Raw genomic sequence first — 19452 nt, 5'->3', positions numbered from 1 at the left:
TGCTCAGAGGTGGAACAGTGGAAGTTGATGATGCCACCTGTTAGTATGCAGGAGTGTTTGCAAGAATGTCCATGTCCGAACTGGTTACGGGTAAATTCACAAGGGCAAGAATCTTTAGTGAGAGGAGTTTTCATACGCATGATGTCATTGCAGTGGTCCAAATGTTAACCCAGGCACCTCTGAAATGTTTCTCTTAGTTTTTCGCTCCCCACTTGGTTATGTTGTCATGTGTACGGACCTTTCTTTTTGGGGCTTAATAAAATAAAGGTATGAATATTTCTGGAGCTCTCTGTTGGAACAGCCATTTAGTCCTATAGCTACAATTGGTCCCTTCTTAATTAGCCCTATGTGCCAGTGTGTACAATGGAATGCGTCCTTTTCCTTTGAGGTCTGTGTACCCTTATAGGATTCAGTGGTTCTGGGGACACATTCTCTATGCAGTTGAACTAGCAATAGGGTGAGATGTGGTTACATCAGTGGTATTCCCTACCACCCCTCTGTCTACCAGCACTGTGTCAGGCGGTAGGAAACATCTTTATCCACACGCCTGTGGCTATCTACAAATGTTATTCAGAATTTTGTTTGCAAAATGCTAAAGCCACCTGTGAAGTACTTTCCTCTGTATTGTTCCTTAAGGGATGCCTATCTTATGAACTGGTTGAGGGGACTGTTCCATTCATTTCCTTTTATTCCACTGTTCTGAAGAGGATCAGTGTTAAAGCCAATCCTTGTCACCCCCAATTGGGCAAGGAGTTTTTGGTTCAACTGTGTGTTGGACCTCAGCATTGGGCTCTCTGTTCCCGTGCCAAACTGGACAGATTTGCTTTTGTCAGATCTTCATCTCCTACTCTTGTACTCTCTGTGTGCAGGCATTCTATTCTTGAGGTCTTGTAAAGAAAGCTCATGGCTACCCGAACACCTCCGAGCAATGCCATAGACACTATAGATGAATGAAATAGAACTGACGAGGAAATTCAGTCCATGAAAAGCCAGGTCTTCAGGGCCTTGTGGATGGGAAGTTCACAGTCCTGTAGACGCAGTTCAGTGGTAGAGTGTTCCTAAGTCTGGCGGCCAGAAAAGAAGTGGAGTGGCTACCCCAAAGGGATCTTGGAATCCTGGGGACCTTCAGTAGATGGGCTGATGAGGCAAGAAGATTAAATGCTACCAGTGGGATGCTTTCCACATACTGCCTGATGAAGCCAATGTTTTCTGATAGATTTTACTAACCGCAGATTCCTCACCTTTTGAACACTCCCTCCAGGTATCAGAAAAGATGAGGAATCTGAGGTTAGTTAGAGTCTCTACCAGAAAGAGCACTACCAGAGGTCAGTAACACGTTCATCTTAGCCGCCTGAAATGCAGCCACTGATTCGTTCTATGTGGGAAACTGGGACGAATCTGTTAATTGGTGCCAGACTAAAAGCTTACACCCTTTCAAGTCTCATCTGGCTGAAATCCTGTGCTTAACGCTCTAACTTCCTCAACCGGGTTTAGCTCTTCCTACTATCAAAAACAGATGAATTGCTCTTCTTGCCTTTCTGTGTCAAAGCGATCAGCCCCTTTTCTCAGACTGGCTCTAGTTACTCGTTCTTTCAAAAGGTTATTGTATATGTTTTAACGCACACACCTTGTTACTCAGCAGTGGAATTTAAACTTGCCCCAGTATTGGAACTTTCATAGATTCCCATGCTTTGTATCATTCCCCGTCGTCGGAATGGGAGCCTCGGTAAATAGAAAATACCATAGTAGTAAGCACAAAGTGAAAAAATAGGCCTAGGCCTCATCTCATTTTGTAGCTTATCCACCTCTTTTTGTAAAAGAGACCAAACTTGTGCAGTAGCCAATCAGAGCCGCCTCACCCCATAGAACCTTCCTGAGAGAAGCTCAGAGCCTCAGATTTTCTACCGCACGTTGTGCAAGGGAGTCTCCATTGAGCTCTGCTCAGTTTCTTCAGTTTTTCTGTCTACTTTTTCAACAACTTGGATTTCTTTGAGTCATGTCTGACAAGGAGAAAAAAGCCCTTTTTAGAGCCTGTGCCACCTGCTCCAAAAAGAGGTTGTTTGTCGAGGACAAACATATGGACTGTATATACTGCCTGTATCCGGACCATAAACCTACAAGCTGCCCGATTTGCAGAACCTTCTCAGCGAAGACCTTGAGGGACAGGGAAGGACGTCTCCTCACATGGCTTCAGAAGATGAAGGACCGTAAGGACATTATGTCTTCAGACAGTGAGGGCTCCTCGTCGATGGTGTCATCTAAGAAGTCTCAGAAGAGGGGTAGGTCTCCCCCTTCTGCTTCAGGCGAGTCCCTTCACAAGGCCTTACCAGGGACCTCTGATAGGTCTGACAGGCCTGCTTCCCTAAAATCTCCTCACCACGGTGAAAAGGAGAGGCAGGGTAAGCCTGAGGAGTCACAACCCTCAAAAAAGGTGAAAAAGTCTACAACTATCTCTTCACCTCCCTCTGAGAAAGATAGAGGGGTCAAGAAGCCTTCAACTTCAGTTCAGGAGGTCAGTTCGGATAAGAAACAGAGGTCGTCGACGATTAAAATCACAGGTACGTCGACGACGACTGTAAAAAAGGACAACTCTGTAAAGGTTGCCTCGTCGACGGGCTCGTCGACGACGGCTGCGTCGACGACGCCTGCATCGTCGACGGTTTTCAAAGCTCCTGTTTCCTGCTCGTCGTCGACGAAGATAACCGTCTCCACGTCGACGACGATGACTGCAAAGTTGGCGTCGACGGCGATGACGACGACGAGGACGACGTCGACGACGACGACGCCAGTTACCATGTTGCTGACGACGAGTTCGTCGACGATCCCGTCGACGCTCCTTCCATCGTCGACGATGAGTTTCTGCTCGTCGACGACGCTATCCTCGACGATGAGAACAGTATCTTCGTCGGCGCTTCCATCGTCGACGCAATCCCATAAAGAGTTGCTGTCGACGACGACGACCTCGTCGACGATGTCGTCGACGACGGAATCCTCTGAAAAACTTGTTTTTTCACGCAGAAAGAAGCTGATAACGCCAGAGATGACGTCTCCGCGACAGGTTCAGAAATTTCCACCTAATCTTCTGTTAGATGACGACTCTGATGAAGAGACTTTTAGTGAGTTTGGACAAGCATATAGCCCATCTGACCTACAAGTTAAGGTTCAGGATGTTAGTTCTGAGGAAGGAGAGATGGAACACCAACACTATGTTCCGGAACATTACTATGAGGAGGAACACGCTAATACCAGGCAGATGCCTTTGCAGCAGCCTACACGTCAGGTACAAGAAGGGATGGTGGCGATGCCGTCCAGTTTGGTTGTAGATCTACAACTTATGTTGCAGGACTACCGGAAACGTTTCCCTACTCCTCAAGAAACTCAACGAGCGCGTCCTACGACACCTCCGCCTCAATCGTTGCAACCTGTGGCAGACCACTCTTTGCCTCCAAAAGAGCGTACCACTGCGCCTGAAGAGCGCCCACAGGATGTGGTGCAAGTGCATGATACTGATGATGACACTGCTTCTTCTGATGCTGACCAACAAGTGGATCCTGATCAGGATCAACAGGCGGATTGGAATCCGATTGACCCAAGGGATCCAGACATCGCAGATCCAGACAACGCTTCCTCGCCTCCAGCGGACGTTGGAGGTTTTCACAACCTAATGGAGCGGGCTTCCAAAAGATTTGGTCTCCCAGTGACCACGGTTCAATCAGAATGTTTCTTATATGACTTTAAGGAACCGTTCAGGAAATCAGTACGGTCCATACCAATCATTGAGCATGTCTGGTCTGAGGGCTTGAAGGCTATGCATAACCCGGCCACAGTCCTCCCGGTGCTACCAAGACTAGAGAAAAAGTACAAGGCACCAGATGGCAGTCCGGCATGTTTGCTTGGCCAACCTAAACCGGACTCGGTTATTTCTCAAGCCGCCCAAAGCAAATCCAAAAATCCATCCACGCCACTAACTACACCACCAGATAAGGAGGGCAGGGGCCTTGACAATGTAGGTAAAAGATTTTCAGCAATGGCCAGTCTTCTGGTTAGGGCAGCCAATGCTTTAGCAATTCTGGGACGTTACGATCGCCAGATGTGGTGCGACCTTGCTCCATTTATGGAGGAAGTGCAGGATTCTTCAAATGAAGAAGTGAAGAAGATTTTGCTTGAGGGAGAGAGGGCCTCTTCGGAGGTCATTGATGTTGCAATGGATATAGCGACCACCGCATTTCGAGCACTTGCCGGTTCGGCAGTTCTGCGTCGCCAAGGGTGGTTGAAGGCCACATGGTTCAGCCAGGAAGTGCAGAATAAAATCTTGGATCTGCCATACGACGGAGAAATGCTGTTTGGCAAACACGTCGATGACGCCCTGCAGGGCATAAAGAAGGACACCGATACAGCCAAGTCCTTAGGAACATTGCAATATCGCAAAGTACCCTTCAGGGGAGCAAGAGGTAGAGGATTCTCCTCTTATAGAGGAGGAAATCAGAATCGCTACTCTTCCGGCTCACAGTCTAGCCAGACATATAAACCTCAGTACTCTCAGAGGGGCTCTTTCTCTCGCCAGCAGCCTAGAGGACGTCAAGGGCAGCAAAGGAGAGACAACACCAGGAAACAATAGCGGCCAGGTGGCTCTTTCCACTGTTCCTGTTCCCTCATTAACACCAGTGGGGGGCAGGATTGCCCATTGCCTCTACAACTGGATGATCATTACATCAGATCAGTGGGTCCTACAGATAGTCAAAGAAGGACACACGTTGGAGTTTCAAGACCTTCCTCCAACAAGAGCGCCAGACGCCTTTCCTCCCAAACATCTCAAGCTCCTTCATCTCGAAGCCCACCAACTTTTCACCAAGGGGGCGGTAGAGCCTGTACCCCTTTCTCAGAAGAGGAAAGGGTTCTATTCCAGGTTCTTCCTGGTTCGGAAGACAAAGGACAAGTGGCGTCCAATTTTAGATCTACGGCAGCTCAACACTTATCTCGTAAATTGTCCTTCAGGATGGTCACTCTTCAGGACATCCTCCGCCTTCTCAATCCAGGGGACTACATGGCGACCCTAGATTTGGAAGACGCTTACTTCCACGTTCCTATTCATCCAGCTCACAGGCAATATCTTCGATTCACAGTGGGCAAGAGCCACTTTCAATTCAAAGTACTGCCGTTTGGTCTCCGGTCCGCTCCGCGGATCTTCACAAAGATTCTGGCTCCAGTAGCAGCCTTTCTCAGGAGACAAGCTATACAGGTTTTTCCATATCTGGACGATTGGCTGCTGAAGGCTCCATCTGCCCTAGAGGCGTCCAAGGCAGTCAAGTCATGCAAAGAACTGTTCGAGCAACTAGGTCTTCGACTCAACAAGGAAAAATCTGTTCTATGCCCCTCCAGGACAGCGAGGTTCCTAGGGGCCATCCTGAACACAGAGAGTTGCCTAGCCTTTCCATCGGAGGAGCGCCAAAGCAAGCTGATTTGTTCAGCCCGCCTTCTTCAATCCCGAAAGACACTGACAGTTCGCAGGTACAAATCGCTTCTCGGATCGATTTCATCCTGCATACCATTAGTTCCACACTGCAGGCTCAGAATGCGTCCACTGCAGGAACAATTGGACAAGCAATGGCGACAGGTCACAGGATCCTTCGACGACAGGATTGTCGTTACCCCGGAAATGAGAAAGGCAAGCGGCTGGTGGTCGCTGAAGGACAATCTTTCCAGGGGTTTATCGTTCCAACTTCCACCATCTCCCATTGTTTTGACAACGGATGCATCCATGGAAGGATGGGGAGCGGTCCTCCAAGAGTTAAAGGTCAGCGGCCATTGGAGTCCAGACCAGGTCAAGTTCCACATCAACCTTCTGGAACTTCTCGCTGTCCGTCTGGCTCTACGAGCTTTTCTTCCGAGGATACGCGACCGTGCAGTGCTGGTGCGTACGGACAACACCACAGCCATGCACTACATAAACTAACAGGGCGGAACAAGATCCTCCACCCTCTCCAGGGAAGCCCAGACACTGTGGAATTGGGTGATCCAGAACAATATCTCCCTCTCAGCAGAACATCTAGCGGGAACACTCAATGTCAGGGCAGACGCTTTGAGTCGCCAAAGGACTGTCTCTCACGAGTGGGAACTAGACCAGACCGTTCTGGAGGAGCTCTTTGCACGATGGGGGACACCATCCATCGACCTGTTTGCAACTCCCCAGAACGCCAAATGCCAGTCCTTCGCAAGCAGGGTTCACCATCGGGAATCCTTGGGGAATGCGCTTTTGATTGCCTGGTCCGGCGCCTTTGTTTACGCCTTTCCTCCCATTCCGCTGATCCCGAGGTTGATCAGCAAGCTCAAGGTGGAACCGTGCAGGATGATTCTGATCGCTCCAGCATGGCCCAGACAGTTTTGGTACTCGGAACTTCTCCTCCTCTCCCAGGACCAGCCAGTTCCCCTGCATCCTGTTCCAACACTGTTGACAATGTCTCACGGAGAGGTTCTACATCCGGACTTGAAGTCTCTGTGATTGACAGCGTGGCTCCTGAGTTCCGAGAGTTCCAAGGTTTAAATCTCTCAGGGGAATGTAGAGACATTTTGGCCCAGGCCCGGGCGCCTAGTACCAACAAGACTTATCGGGCTAAGTGGAAGAGATTCTGTGTTTGGTGTCGGAAGGAAGGTTTACACCCATATACTTCTGCTCCGCACCAAATCTTGCCTTACATACTTTCTCTGGCTAAATCTGGATTGGCTCCATCTTCTGTGAAAGTACATCTAGCGGCCATTTCTAGATTCAGACGTTCATCTTCAGGTCCTTCCCTATGGTCAGCAAGAATTATCAAACAATTTCTGAAGGGTTTATTCAGGGTCTTTCCTCCAGTCCGGCCGCCTCCACCAGCCTGGCATTTGAATCTAGTCTTGTCATATCTCATGAAAGCCCCTTTTGAGCCTGTTCATAAGTCTGACCTCCAGTTTCTCTCGTGGAAACTGGCTCTTCTCTTGGCCCTGACATCGGCTAGAAGAGTAAGTGAGCTCCAAGCTTTCACAATTGAGGAACCTTTTCTACAATTCAAGAATAATGTTCTTATCCTAAGAACAAATCCTAAATTTATCCCAAAGGTGCCTTCAGAATTCCACCTAAATGAGCCAGTGGTCTTGAAACCGTTCTTTCCACTGCCTTCCACACCCGCGGAAAGAACTTTGCACTCTTTGGACATTCACAGATGCCTGAAATTCTACCTGGAGCGGACAAGAGAGTTCAGGAAATCTTCACAGCTTTTTGTTTCTTTCAGTGCTCCTCGCAAGGGGTGCCCAGTTTCTAAAGCCTGTATTTCCCGCTGGATTTCCAGTGCTATACATTTTTGCCACCAGGCGGCTGGAAAACCACTACAGCGAGCAGTCCGTGCTCACTCTACAAGATCAATGGCTTCATCGACAGCTCTATTCGCAGGTGTCCCTATCAAGTACATTTGTAGAGCAGCGACATGGAGCAGTGTCCACACCTTCACTCGCCACTACTGCTTGGATTCTTCTGTGAAAGAGGATGCGGCAGTGGGCCAGGCGGCTTTGAGGAACCTTTTCCAATAAGTCGGTGAGCTTTCCTTTCTATCCCGCCTTCCTGTTTGCATATTTTGTATTACTGCGTTATTGTCATGTTTTATGATCCTATTATGTATCTAGTATTCTGATCAGAAATGTGTCACATTTTCAGGTTCACAAATTGCAAAATATGCTTTTCTATTTACTGCTGGTTACTCTGATACAAAGCATGGGAATCTATGAAAGTTCCAATACTGGGGCAAGAAAACAAGTTACTTACCTGTAACTTTGTTTCCCCAGTATTGGTAACTTTCATAGATTCCCATGCGCCCACCCGCCTCCCCTGGGAAAGCTCAGTCTTATTGTATTGTGGGATAGCTGTTCACAACGGCTACAAAAATCTGAGGCTCTGAGCTTCTCTCAGGTAGGTTCTATGGGGTGAGGCGGCTCTGATTGGCTACTGCACAAGTTTGGTCTCTTTTACAAAAAGAGGTGGATAAGCTACAAAATGAGATGAGGCCTAGGCCTATTTTTTCACTTTGTGCTTACTACTATGGTATTTTCTATTTACCGAGGCTCCCATTCCGACGACGGGGAATGATACAAAGCATGGGAATCTATGAAAGTTACCAATACTGGGGAACCAAAGTTACAGGTAAGTAACTTGTTTTCTTAGTTCTGATTTTTCTCATGGCACTGCCCTTTGATCCTATGCGCGGTTGTTCCATCTGTCTCTTTCCCCTAAAGACGATCTTCCTGGTGATGATTATTTGGGCATATAAAGTCAGAAAAGCACAGGCAATAGCAGTCCACACAGTGTTTATGGTATTTTAGCCATCAAATTGGTTCTGTGCACAATCTCTATCCTTTCTGCAATGGTTGTTTTTTGCATTCAAAATGGGCCAGGCTACACCCTTGCCTTTTTGTTTCCTCTTCCTCATGATTCCAAGAAAGAGGAGCAGATGCAAAGACTGGGGGTCAGGTATGCTGTCTACATTGTAGATTGACAAGATCAGATTATTAGTGGATGGTCACTTTTTTATAGGCTTCACTGAAGCCGAGAAACTCAAAGCCATGACCTAGTGGAGTATTTCTATTTGTGTCCCCTTATGCATTAAGGTCTGCAAAACCTTGCCTACCCAAGAACCTCCACCTGGCACTTGTGATCATTGTACTTAGACAATAGCAGCTTCCAATATTCTCTCCAGGGCCATCCCAGTAGCTGACATTACTGGATGGTCACTTGGTCTTCGCTGCCTACATTTGTCAAACAATGCTGTCTCGTATCTCAGGTGCGTCATGATGAATATATTGTAAAGACTATATTGCACAACTTTCTTGACTAAATAACACCACCCAGTTTGGCTTCCTTTTGGGTACTGTAGTGGGACATATTCAGAAGGTATGGAATCTGCTGGAAGGGTTGGCCACCAGAAATTAGGTTTACCTTGGATACAACATTTCTCATAGCTACTACATTTTTCCACAGATTAATAACCACCCTTCTTCCTATACCACTGGGTTAGTGCGGTTCATAATAAGGTTCTACGGTATACAATGTTTAAGTTTGGCATGTTGTCAGCTGTAGTTTGGCTCTCTGGTTTCCCACCACACATCTGGGTTGAGCGTACGTAAAGACTTCTTGAACTGACACCAGTGTGCCAGGCAGCACCTTTTAAAATGTTGTATCCTCACTCTCTGGCTGGGTGAAACCATAAGAAGAGTTGAGTAGCATTACTGGACGGTGCTAGAGAGCTAATGCTAGGGAAACACTCTCTTCGTACTCCTGCCATCTAGTGTGGAGCTCAGATATTTGCAAGTTGTTTTTCTTCACATGATGCACTTTGACTCCTCCCCTATTGGGGAATGAGCACACGCCCAGCTCAATGTTCGAATTATTTTTCTGACCTCAAATTTAGATGTTCATCGAGAGGGCACCACCTTGGTCTTGTCTTGAACACTTTTTCAGGCCACGTGGTTTGTTTTTTATATTAACTCTTCGAGATAGCAGTCCTATTTTTTGGTAGAAAGATTCCTTTGGTGCCGAGGAGGGTGAAGAGGCCAGCCGATCAGGAATCTGGCAGCTAAGTCTTCTCCCATTCCGGAGTCATGCTGTTTGTGTTTATCAGAACAGGAGGAGGTACATTACATCACGCCTGCACCAAAGACTCAGCCCTGATATGAAGATAATGCTCAGGGCCTTAAGTACACTATCTGACCCCAAGACTCATGCCTTTAGCACATTAGTCCTGCACTGAGATAGGAGTTTGGCATCAAGCCCGAGCAAGGACACATCTAGGCAGATAATGACCCAGGGCCTCATTCTGTCTTGCCTAGATTTTGGGAATGCCCTCTATCTAGGAGCCCCCCATGCCACCCTAAACAAGCTCCAGGTCACACAGAACTGTGCAGCACGAACCCTCCTGCAGCTCCCCCGCCGTCTTCCTGTCAGATCTGGACTTAGGAATCTGCACTGGCTCCCAGTGAGGGAAAGAATTAAATTCAAAAGCATGTGTATCGCCCACCAAGCCTTCTGGAAAATAAGTGCCACCATCAATCACCCCCTGATCACCCCCTACCACCCTGACAGACAGCTCAGATCAGCCTCCTCCTTCCTTGTTACATTACCCAGGATCAAGAGAGCCAGATGCGGGGGCCGATCATTCTCCTACAATTCAGCCAAACTCTGGAACTCCCTTCCCCTTCCCCTCCCCCTCCCCCTCCCCCGCGATCTGAACCTAACCTACTGACCTTCCGTAAAAAGCTAAAATCCCTGCTGTTTACCAACACTGACTAGGCCCCCTACCTCTCAACCACGCACGTCTGTCTACAGCGCTAGGACGCCTCAGGGTAGCTATCGCGCTATACAAATGATCTTTCCATTCCATTCCTCTAGAGGCCCTACTGTCTTCGTGCTCTGGTCAGCACTGGGACAAAGCTTCAGAATCGACCAAGGCTCCATCTAAGGGCATCAACACCCTAACCCCCACTGGTCCTTGAGCCCTACATTCACCAAGGGCTCTAGTCAGCTTCAGGACAAGGATGTGGATTCAACCAAAGCTCCATCTAAGGGCATCAACACCCTGATCCCCACTGGTCCTCGAGCCCTGCATTCACCAAGGGCTGTGAACATCCCTGCTCGCACCCCAGGATGACACCAAGATCACAGAGAAAGCTGTTGACAAGCTTCCATTATCACTGATGATCCCAACAACACCAAAACCCTAACCAGCATCCGGATCTGAGGAATCGGAGGTGCTAATCCTACAGTCTTCAAACTGAGCTTGCTTGATACCAAGCAGAAGCAGCTCTTCATTCACCCCTTCATCAGGAAGAGTTCAACAAAGCCACCTCCACAAAGTCATCAGAGACACTTTGTCACAAGAGGAGACTCATCTTCGAGGGTGAACCTTCTTTGAAGCTTCCCTCCCCTGATCAGACAGTGATCTGATCTCCACCATCAACTACACCTCCTCCATCATCACCACCCCTCCATGCACACCACACATCACCTCCACAAGTCACCTGAGGAGTAACCTTACACCTTTTTCTGACCCTGGCAGTGTATATGGTCCCTTTAACCCTTATTACCCTCACCTCACCCAGGACCCACTGATAATCCTTGAGAGGACTATAGTGTTTTTACTCCATGGGACTCTGATTTCAACCACTACCCAAAGTATCTTCAGCAGTTGATACTATGACCTACCAGAAGGTTATACAATGGGCCGCAGTGTTTCATAAGGTGGAAATGCCTGACATCCAGGAGGAAGATTACTTTCTTGTGGAAATACTGTCAGAATCCAAGTGTACAGTGCAGTTCCTGCCCATTCGTGGGGGCGTGCTTAAATCTGCTTCAGATCAATTCAAGGACGCCCCTGGGTAGCCATCGCGCTCTACAAATCCTCATTCCATTCCATTCCATTCCTCACCAGATATGACAGGTCCCAGTAGGAGGAGATACAGCACCTTGTCAGACATCTCCCAGGGCAATACAGCGGGAGGAGAGTGTCTGAAGGTATGGTCATCTCCAATGCCAGCATTCACTGTGCGCTTCATGTCACAGACACAGTCTCTAGAGGCATTAATACTATTGTCCTCCTCAGGCAACACATTTGGCTCTGCATCCCTGGATTTTATCCAGAGATCAAACAGCATTTCCTCAATCTCCTATTTGTTGGGAAGAATATCTTTGGCCTGCAGGTCGACGAGATGTACATAAAGATAAAAAAGGATACAAATATTGTGAAATCCATAGGTGGACTGCAAACCCTCTCAGTTTTGGGGTACCTTTCTGAAAAAACAGCACAGGGGGGAGCAAAACCTCATCACCTGAACATCCACACTTGTTCCAAAGGCAAAAGTAGGCCTTTCACCAGCATTCAGGTAGAGCTTTTACAGCTCAGGCCACTCAAGATATGCATCCTGTCGGAGCATTTCCATATGACTATTCTACAGGACATCGTAAGTTTGCTCTGACAAGGTGATTACATGATAGTGCTTGTCGTCAAGGATGCTCTCACATACCCACCCACCCTTCACACCACGGTTACATTCATTTTGTATGAGTGTACAATATTAACAATTGAAAGTTCTGCCCCTACAGCCCTAAAGATGTTCACAAAGTGCCTGGCAGTGGTGACTGCCCACCTGCCAAGGGTGGGTCACTCATGTTTCCTCTCCCCTGAAGATTGGCTGTTTAGTTGCAGGCAACAATGCCTTGCCCATCCTCTGGCTGCTATCACTCTGCTGCACAGCCTAGGGTTCACCATAAATGCGACCAGATGCCGCCTCCATACTCACCAGGTTCAGCTATTCCTAGGGTCCCAGCAGAGGGCATTCACAGGGGAAGCCTATCCTAATCAATAAAGACTGCTGTGATTGCAACAGCTGCTGCCTCGTGTATAGACCACTTCAAACTCATATTGAGTACTGCCATGCACATGCTGGGGATGATGACATTATGCTCACTGTAATTTACTCGGTCGTCAATCATCTTCCCCGGTCCACCACGGATGCTTCTGTTTGTGTGGAGGGAACCCCGACGCAGACCGGAAGTGCTGCTGCTAACGTTACGGCGGTTAGCAGTCTAGTACTCAAGCTGGCTGCATAAATATGGATGCTTGCCCCGATGCGCAGCGGACGCGTTTAGATGTACGAGTCATTGTATTGCTGAGTTAGCGAACGAAGCACCTGGTAAAGGGCTTCCTGCAAACTCTCCTTGCTTGCTTGAAAACTGCTTAATGAATCTGTAAAATACTGCTTTTAAAAATTATACCACTGTGTCTCTTATTTGTGAAACTTGCTTTTAACATCACATCACTGTGAATTTTGCCATTTTTAACCACCAAACCCCCTACCTGGGCTCACTGTAATTCACTCGGTCGTCAAGTGTCTTCCTCGCTCCACCACGGCTGCTTCCGTTTGTGTGGATTGAATCACAACTCAGACCGGAAGTGCTGTTGCTAACAGTACGGCGGTCAGCAGTCTAGTTCTCAAGCTGGCTGCAAAGATTTGGATGCTTGCCCCGAAGCGCAGCGGACGCGCCTAAGGCAAGCAGAAGGCGCGCCTAAGGCAAGGCCGTCTACGCCCGTCCGCACATGGACTGGGCCCAGGGCCATGAACCCTGGCTCAATTAACTCAGTAAGGCCCGACAATCATGGTATTCCATGCTTCTGCAGGTGTCCATCAGCCCCCACAAGAACTTACAGCTCAGGCAGGATCTTCTGACGTGGAGCCATGACGGATCACACATCCAAACCCCAGGCAGCGGAACTTAGCAATCTGGCACCTAAGGTCTTTGAATCTGGCTATTCAAATATCCTGCAGGAATGTATGACCATTCTAAGAGAGGTTCACAGGCCCACTACATAGGCCTGTTAACGCCGTAAGTGGAAAATATTTGTCCGCTACTGCAGCACCAAACACCTAGATCCTTTAAAGTTTAGTGTCCAAGACATTGTCTGCTATTTCCTTTATCTGCAGAAGTTATGCCTTGCCTATACATCTATAGACCTATAATAAACTGCTGTTGCAGCTTATATGAAAAACAGGGCTGATTCATCCCTATTCGGGATTCCCATAGTAAAGACTTCCATTTAGAGTTTTTAGAGGGTTATAGCTCCTAGAATACCCCCTACCCCGGTATGAAACCTTAATATAGTCCTCACAAGACCGTTGAACCTTTAACTTAATGACTTTTCCAGTACCTTTCCTGGAAGGTAACTTTTCTTGTCGCCATTACTTCCATCAGTTGCATTTGTAAACTGCAGTCTCTCACAATACAAGAGCCTTTCATCCAAGTTCATACAGATAGGTGTTATTCTCAGAACTAATCCAAAATTTAGCCCTAGGGTGTTCTACCCTTTTCCCTCTCCATGTCAATCAAACTGTGAAGCTCCTAGTCATCCATCCGCAATCTGAGTGGGTAGCAGAAAGAGACTAGGCTCCAAAAAAGGTCTTACGTATTTCATGGACAGTACCAAATCTTTTCATAATTCCTACAAGCTCTTTGTCGGCTTCTTGAAACTTCACAAAGGTCACCCAATCCCTAAAGCTGGCATAGGTAGATGCATAATTAAGTGTAATCAAACCAGCCACCACACAGCCAAGACAGTCCTAATTGTCCACGCATAAGTAAGGGGCAACCAAGACCTTCTTAGGCAACAACCCTCTAGCTGTCATTTGCAAAGCTACCACCTGACCCACATTCGCCAAACAGCATTGTGTGGATATACTGGCCCCGAAGAACAAGGAGAGTTGGAGGGTCTGTGAACCAAAAAGCCGAGCCTATAAGGTCCTCATTAGAAAACTACACTTTTGGATTGCACTGAACCAGACCAAGTGGTCACAAGACACTAAGTGTATGATAGATATCCTATCAGCCCACCCACTCGGCGGAGCCTCGTCATGTAGGACGTCTAGAACCAGGATGGTGTGTCCAAGCCCAGATGAATTGGCTAGACAGCACACAGTTCTGGTTCATACAGTGGAAGTGTCCATGCCACTGGGCGGTGCTGGTAAAGTGCAGTGCAAACAAAAAAAGGTGAATAAGTGATGTTAAAATGACGGTCGAGGCAAAAGAAAAACGTTGTATTGATATTCACCAGGGCGCCAGATTAAAAAGAGATGTAGGACAGTGTGACAAAATCACTGTTTACTTTGCTGTGTTGTTAAATAGGCCAACATGTTTCTGCCAACAGGTGAAACTACACCGGCATTCTTCAGGGCCACATATATGAGATGTTGCTACTGCATAGGTACACTCTAATAGTAATATGTAAAGTGAAGAAGACAGACCAAAAAATAATAAAGGACTGTCAGACTAATGGTGTGGTCACAGGGACCATCCTACCGTATCCTCTTGAACCATTTGTTGATAGAGGATGCAGTCCTGTGAACAAAAACAGAAAGACAAAAACTATTTTGTGTTCTTCAAACATAACAAGCTTATTATGTCGTGAGGACCATTATAAGACTCAGCGAGGTCAGTCCCTATTAGAACGACTAATCCATATAATATAGGTTGCATTTAGAGTAAACCACAGACATTGCTGAATACAAATTTTGCAAAAAGTAAACAAGACTTACCCAGCAATATGTGGGAGTCAAGCCTCACCTCACCCGGCAACGGCTCGGAGATTGAGGCCCCGCTCTAAGCACAAACAAATACATGTAAACATGTAAGCCCAGGCGACTAAAAGGGTCTAAAAAGTATCCTAAGTCAGTACTATGTTTCTAGAGTTTGTGCGTATAAACTACTGGTTTTATGATTGCCCACAGTGATCACGGTCCCATGGAGAACAAGAGAAAGGGGAAGGCATGGTTGCTAGTTAGAACTAGTAGAAAATACTGACTGCCTGGGTAAACCATTTACAATTAACCCTTTATTAACCAGTAACACTGATTAAGTTTTGTAAACACCCAAAAAAACGCATACAGTTGTCAGTTGGAAATGTACTGTAGCGCTCAAAAGTAGAATTGTAAGGGTGGTGTATCTGAGTGAAAGTCCAGCCAAAGGCTTGACTACATAAGAACAGAAAAACCATAACCAACACCTAAAGCCTCACTAGCACAGTAGGCAAAGGTCAGATGCTCACTCTCGAAGCTCATTTTGAATTACTGCTCTGTCAAGAGAAGGCTTCACTGTCCATCCAAGTGCTTAACAGGAAAAACAGAGATAGTTAAAGCACAGCGCGGCGTTACCACTCACCTCTCCGTCGGTACCTCTCGGCTAAAACCAAAGCCGATGGGGAGGCAACGAGGAGAGGTGAGGCGCGCGATTTTATACCCAACCTGATTGGAGGATATTGCGTAAATTGCGAACAGCTGCTGTCCTATCGCCAGTAATGGTGTGCGCGTGTTCTCATCAAGGCGCATGCGCGCCGGTGAGTCGCTTCTAGATGTAAAGCGTTCGAAATCCGGGGCATGCGCAAAGGAAATAAAGGCGTGCCACCGGTTTGTAGGAACATACCGCACTTAGGCGCATGCTCAGCTACATGTTAACTAATTTTTTTGGCAAGATACTAGTTCAATATGTACGGTGCACCGCCTCGTGGTTATGGTTTTTCTGTTCTTATGTAGTCAAGCCTTTGGCTGGACTTTCACTCAGATACACCACCCTTACAATTCTACTTTTGAGCGCTACAGTACATTTCCAACTGACAACTGTATGCGTTTTTTTGGGTGTTTACAAAACTTAATCAGTGTTACTGGTTAATAAAGGGTTAATTGTAAATGGTTTACCCAGGCAGTCAGTATTTTCTACTAGTTCTAACTAGCAACCATGCCTTCCCCTTTCTCTTGTTCTCCATGGGACCGTGATCACTGTGGGCAATCATAAAACCAGTAGTTTATACGCACAAACTCTAGAAACATAGTACTGACTTAGGATACTTTTTAGACCCTTTTAGTCGCCTGGGCTTACATGTTTACATTTATTTGTTTGTGCTTAGAGCGGGGCCTCAATCTCCGAGCCGTTGCCGGGTGAGGTGAGGCTTGACTCCCACATATTGCTGGGTAAGTCTTGTTTACTTTTTGCAAAATTTGTATTCAGCAATGTCTGTGGTTTACTCTAAATGCAACCTATATTATATGGATTAGTCGTTCTAATAGGGACTGACCTCGCTGAGTCTTATAATGGTCCTCACGACACAATAAGCTTGTTATGTTTGAAGAACACAAAATAGTTTTTGTCTTTCTGTTTTTGTTCACAGGACTGCATCCTCTATCAACAAATGGTTCAAGAGGATACGGTAGGATGGTCCCTGTGACCACACCATTAGTCTGACAGTCCTTTATTATTTTTTGGTCTGTCTTCTTCACTTTACATATTACTATTAGAGTGTACCTATGCAGTAGCAACATCTCATATATGTGGCCCTGAAGAATGCCGGTGTAGTTTCACCTGTTGGCAGAAACATGTTGGCCTATTTAACAACACAGCAAAGTAAACAGTGATTTTGTCACACTGTCCTACATCTCTTTTTAATCTGGCGTCCTGGTGAATATCAATAAAAAGTTTTTCTTTTGCCTCGACCGTCATTTTAACATCACTTATTCACCTTTTTTTGTTTGCACTGCACTTTACCAGCACCGCCCAGTGGCATGGACACTTCCACTGTATGAACCAGAACTGTCTGCTGTCTAGCCAATTCATCTGGGCTTGGACACACCATCCTGGTTCTAGACGTCCTACATGACGAGGCTCCGCCGAGTGGGTGGGCTGATAGGATATCTATCATACACTTAGTGTCTTGTGACCACTTGGTCTGGTTCAGTGCAATCCAAAAGTGTGGTTTTCTAATGAGGACCTTATAGGCTCGGCTTTTTGGTTCACAGACCCTCCAACTCTCCTTGTTCTTCGTGGTTTCATTAGGGGTATTTGAGTTTGGACGGTCTATAAATATATTCCCCTTGACCCTCCTTAAATAGTTGTTTTTCGATATACTGGCCCGCCAACAGCTTTTTTTTTAATGTTATTAATTTTTTCAAGCCATGCCACTGCTTAGTACACATTTAATCCCATAGCAAGGCATACAGATTAATAGAATCATAGCATCCAAAAGACAACATCTTTAAAGTCAGTACACAATAATACTTCTAAAGCTAACATCAGCTAACATCATTAATTTATGATATACTATGAAAACGTTCTTGATAAACAGGTAAAAAGCATTAATCCATTGCAGCTACAATATATACAGAAGAACACATCTGATAAGGAAGTACTAAATTTCTTTACTCCATTTGTCAGAGAAGATGTGTAGTACCTATACATTATAAACAACAGAAACCCCCTGTAAAAGGTACATATTAGACAGGCCAGCAAACATTATTACAGGATGCAAAAATCTGGAGTCTTTTTAAAAGCTCTATCAATCTGCTTGTCCTAGATATATGTGACACACATAATGCTGATTGCCCTAGAGCCCATTAATATGTTTTTATTATGAACATTATGCATTCACCCAACTAGTCATAGAATACCAAACCCTCTCCCCCCCAGTCGCTTTTTACGGCCCTTAAGCTTATATAAGCTTGACTCCATATTCTATATAACCGAAAACCTAGCTATCCACATTTCAAAAGTTGGGGGATCTGGTTTCAGCCACTCTGATGCAATACATAATCGAGCTACAGCCATAGCAATAAAGATTAGGCAAAATTCATACAATACCATAACACTGTGTTAGCTTATGTTTCATCTACTAGACCCAATAACATCATTAAAGGTGTAAGAATAACCTGTTCTTTTATAATTTGGCTCAAAAATTCACCTATCTCCTTTTTAAAGGCTCTGGCTTTGGGCATGTGGAAAACATATGAAGAATGTTTGCTCCAGCACGCTTAGATTTGCGGTCAGAACCTCCACCCCATTTGTACATTCTGTCCGGGGTATGGTATAAGTTAAAAGCTGTTTTAAAATGTTGCATCCTCAAATTAATAGTTAATAACACTTTCTCTTCCAATTTGAGTGACTCCTGAAGGAGCATCTTGGATCTGTGAAAATTAAAAAAAAGTTTTGCCTAGGTTTGTGATAAGATTCCTGTATTTCAGAGAAAGAGCTACGCTGTGAATCGGTATAAAATCTCCCATATGGTAATACCTTTTTGCCTTCATCTTTCCATCAGCAATGGTGATGCAGAGGAGGGTGTATAAAAGCTCTGTCTAATCTGAGTTCATATGTTTTGTGCTGCAACTAATAACTTGAATTGTTTTTATTTTTTATAATAGCTTGGTTCTATGTTCTTCAATAAACAACAAATAGCTTCAATATCCAGCTCCATTTCATGGATCGATGGGGTTTCTTCTATTTCATTAATAGACGACCCTCCAGTTATCAATATTGCCATATGTTGTAAGCAACATGCCCAGTAATACAAAGTGAAATTGTGTACTCCCCATCCACCCCGTGATCTTGGCTTAGTCATATATTTCATTGCTCTCCTTTGCTTTTTATAACTCCATAGAAAGCTTGTGCAGAGTGATTCTAGTTTGCCCAGCTAAGCCTTAGTAAACTCCAGCGGGATAGATCGAAAGAATGTAACCTTTTGGGCAAGATATACATTTTTAACACATTACACCTCCCTCATAAGGAAAGCTGTACATGATCAGTTCACGTTTGATCTTACCTAAAATAGGACACAAATTTTACTACACCAATTGATCTAAATTGGCAGTCAGTCTAACATCCAGGTACACCATATAAGGGACAACGCTTTAATCCCTAATATTAATATTTAGCCTGAATCCCTCCTTGTTTTGCCAGCCCTTCAATCACTGAAACAGCAGTTGTGGGGTCTATTGTAACCTCTGCAATGCTATCTGCATATGCAAAGATCCTATATTCAATTTGTTTGTGAAAGACAGATTTAATAACAGAACTTCTCTCAAGCATAGCTAAAAATTAATCTATGTAAAGGACAAATCATAAAGGCGAGC

General features: G+C 45.8%; 1 protein-coding gene across 8 annotated transcripts in view; it reads left to right on the top strand.

The window, feature by feature from the left end:
- YTHDC2 (YTH N6-methyladenosine RNA binding protein C2) overlaps nt 1–19452 on the top strand; it is a 1208271-nt gene that overhangs the window by 869248 nt on the left and 319571 nt on the right. The gene's annotated exons all lie outside the window — the stretch shown is intronic.

This window comes from Lissotriton vulgaris, chromosome 3_1, assembly GCF_964263255.1.
Source record: "Lissotriton vulgaris chromosome 3_1, aLisVul1.2, whole genome shotgun sequence".
Taxonomy (NCBI): domain Eukaryota; kingdom Metazoa; phylum Chordata; class Amphibia; order Caudata; family Salamandridae; genus Lissotriton; species Lissotriton vulgaris.
This window is presented reverse-complemented; position numbering and strand designations above follow the sequence as displayed.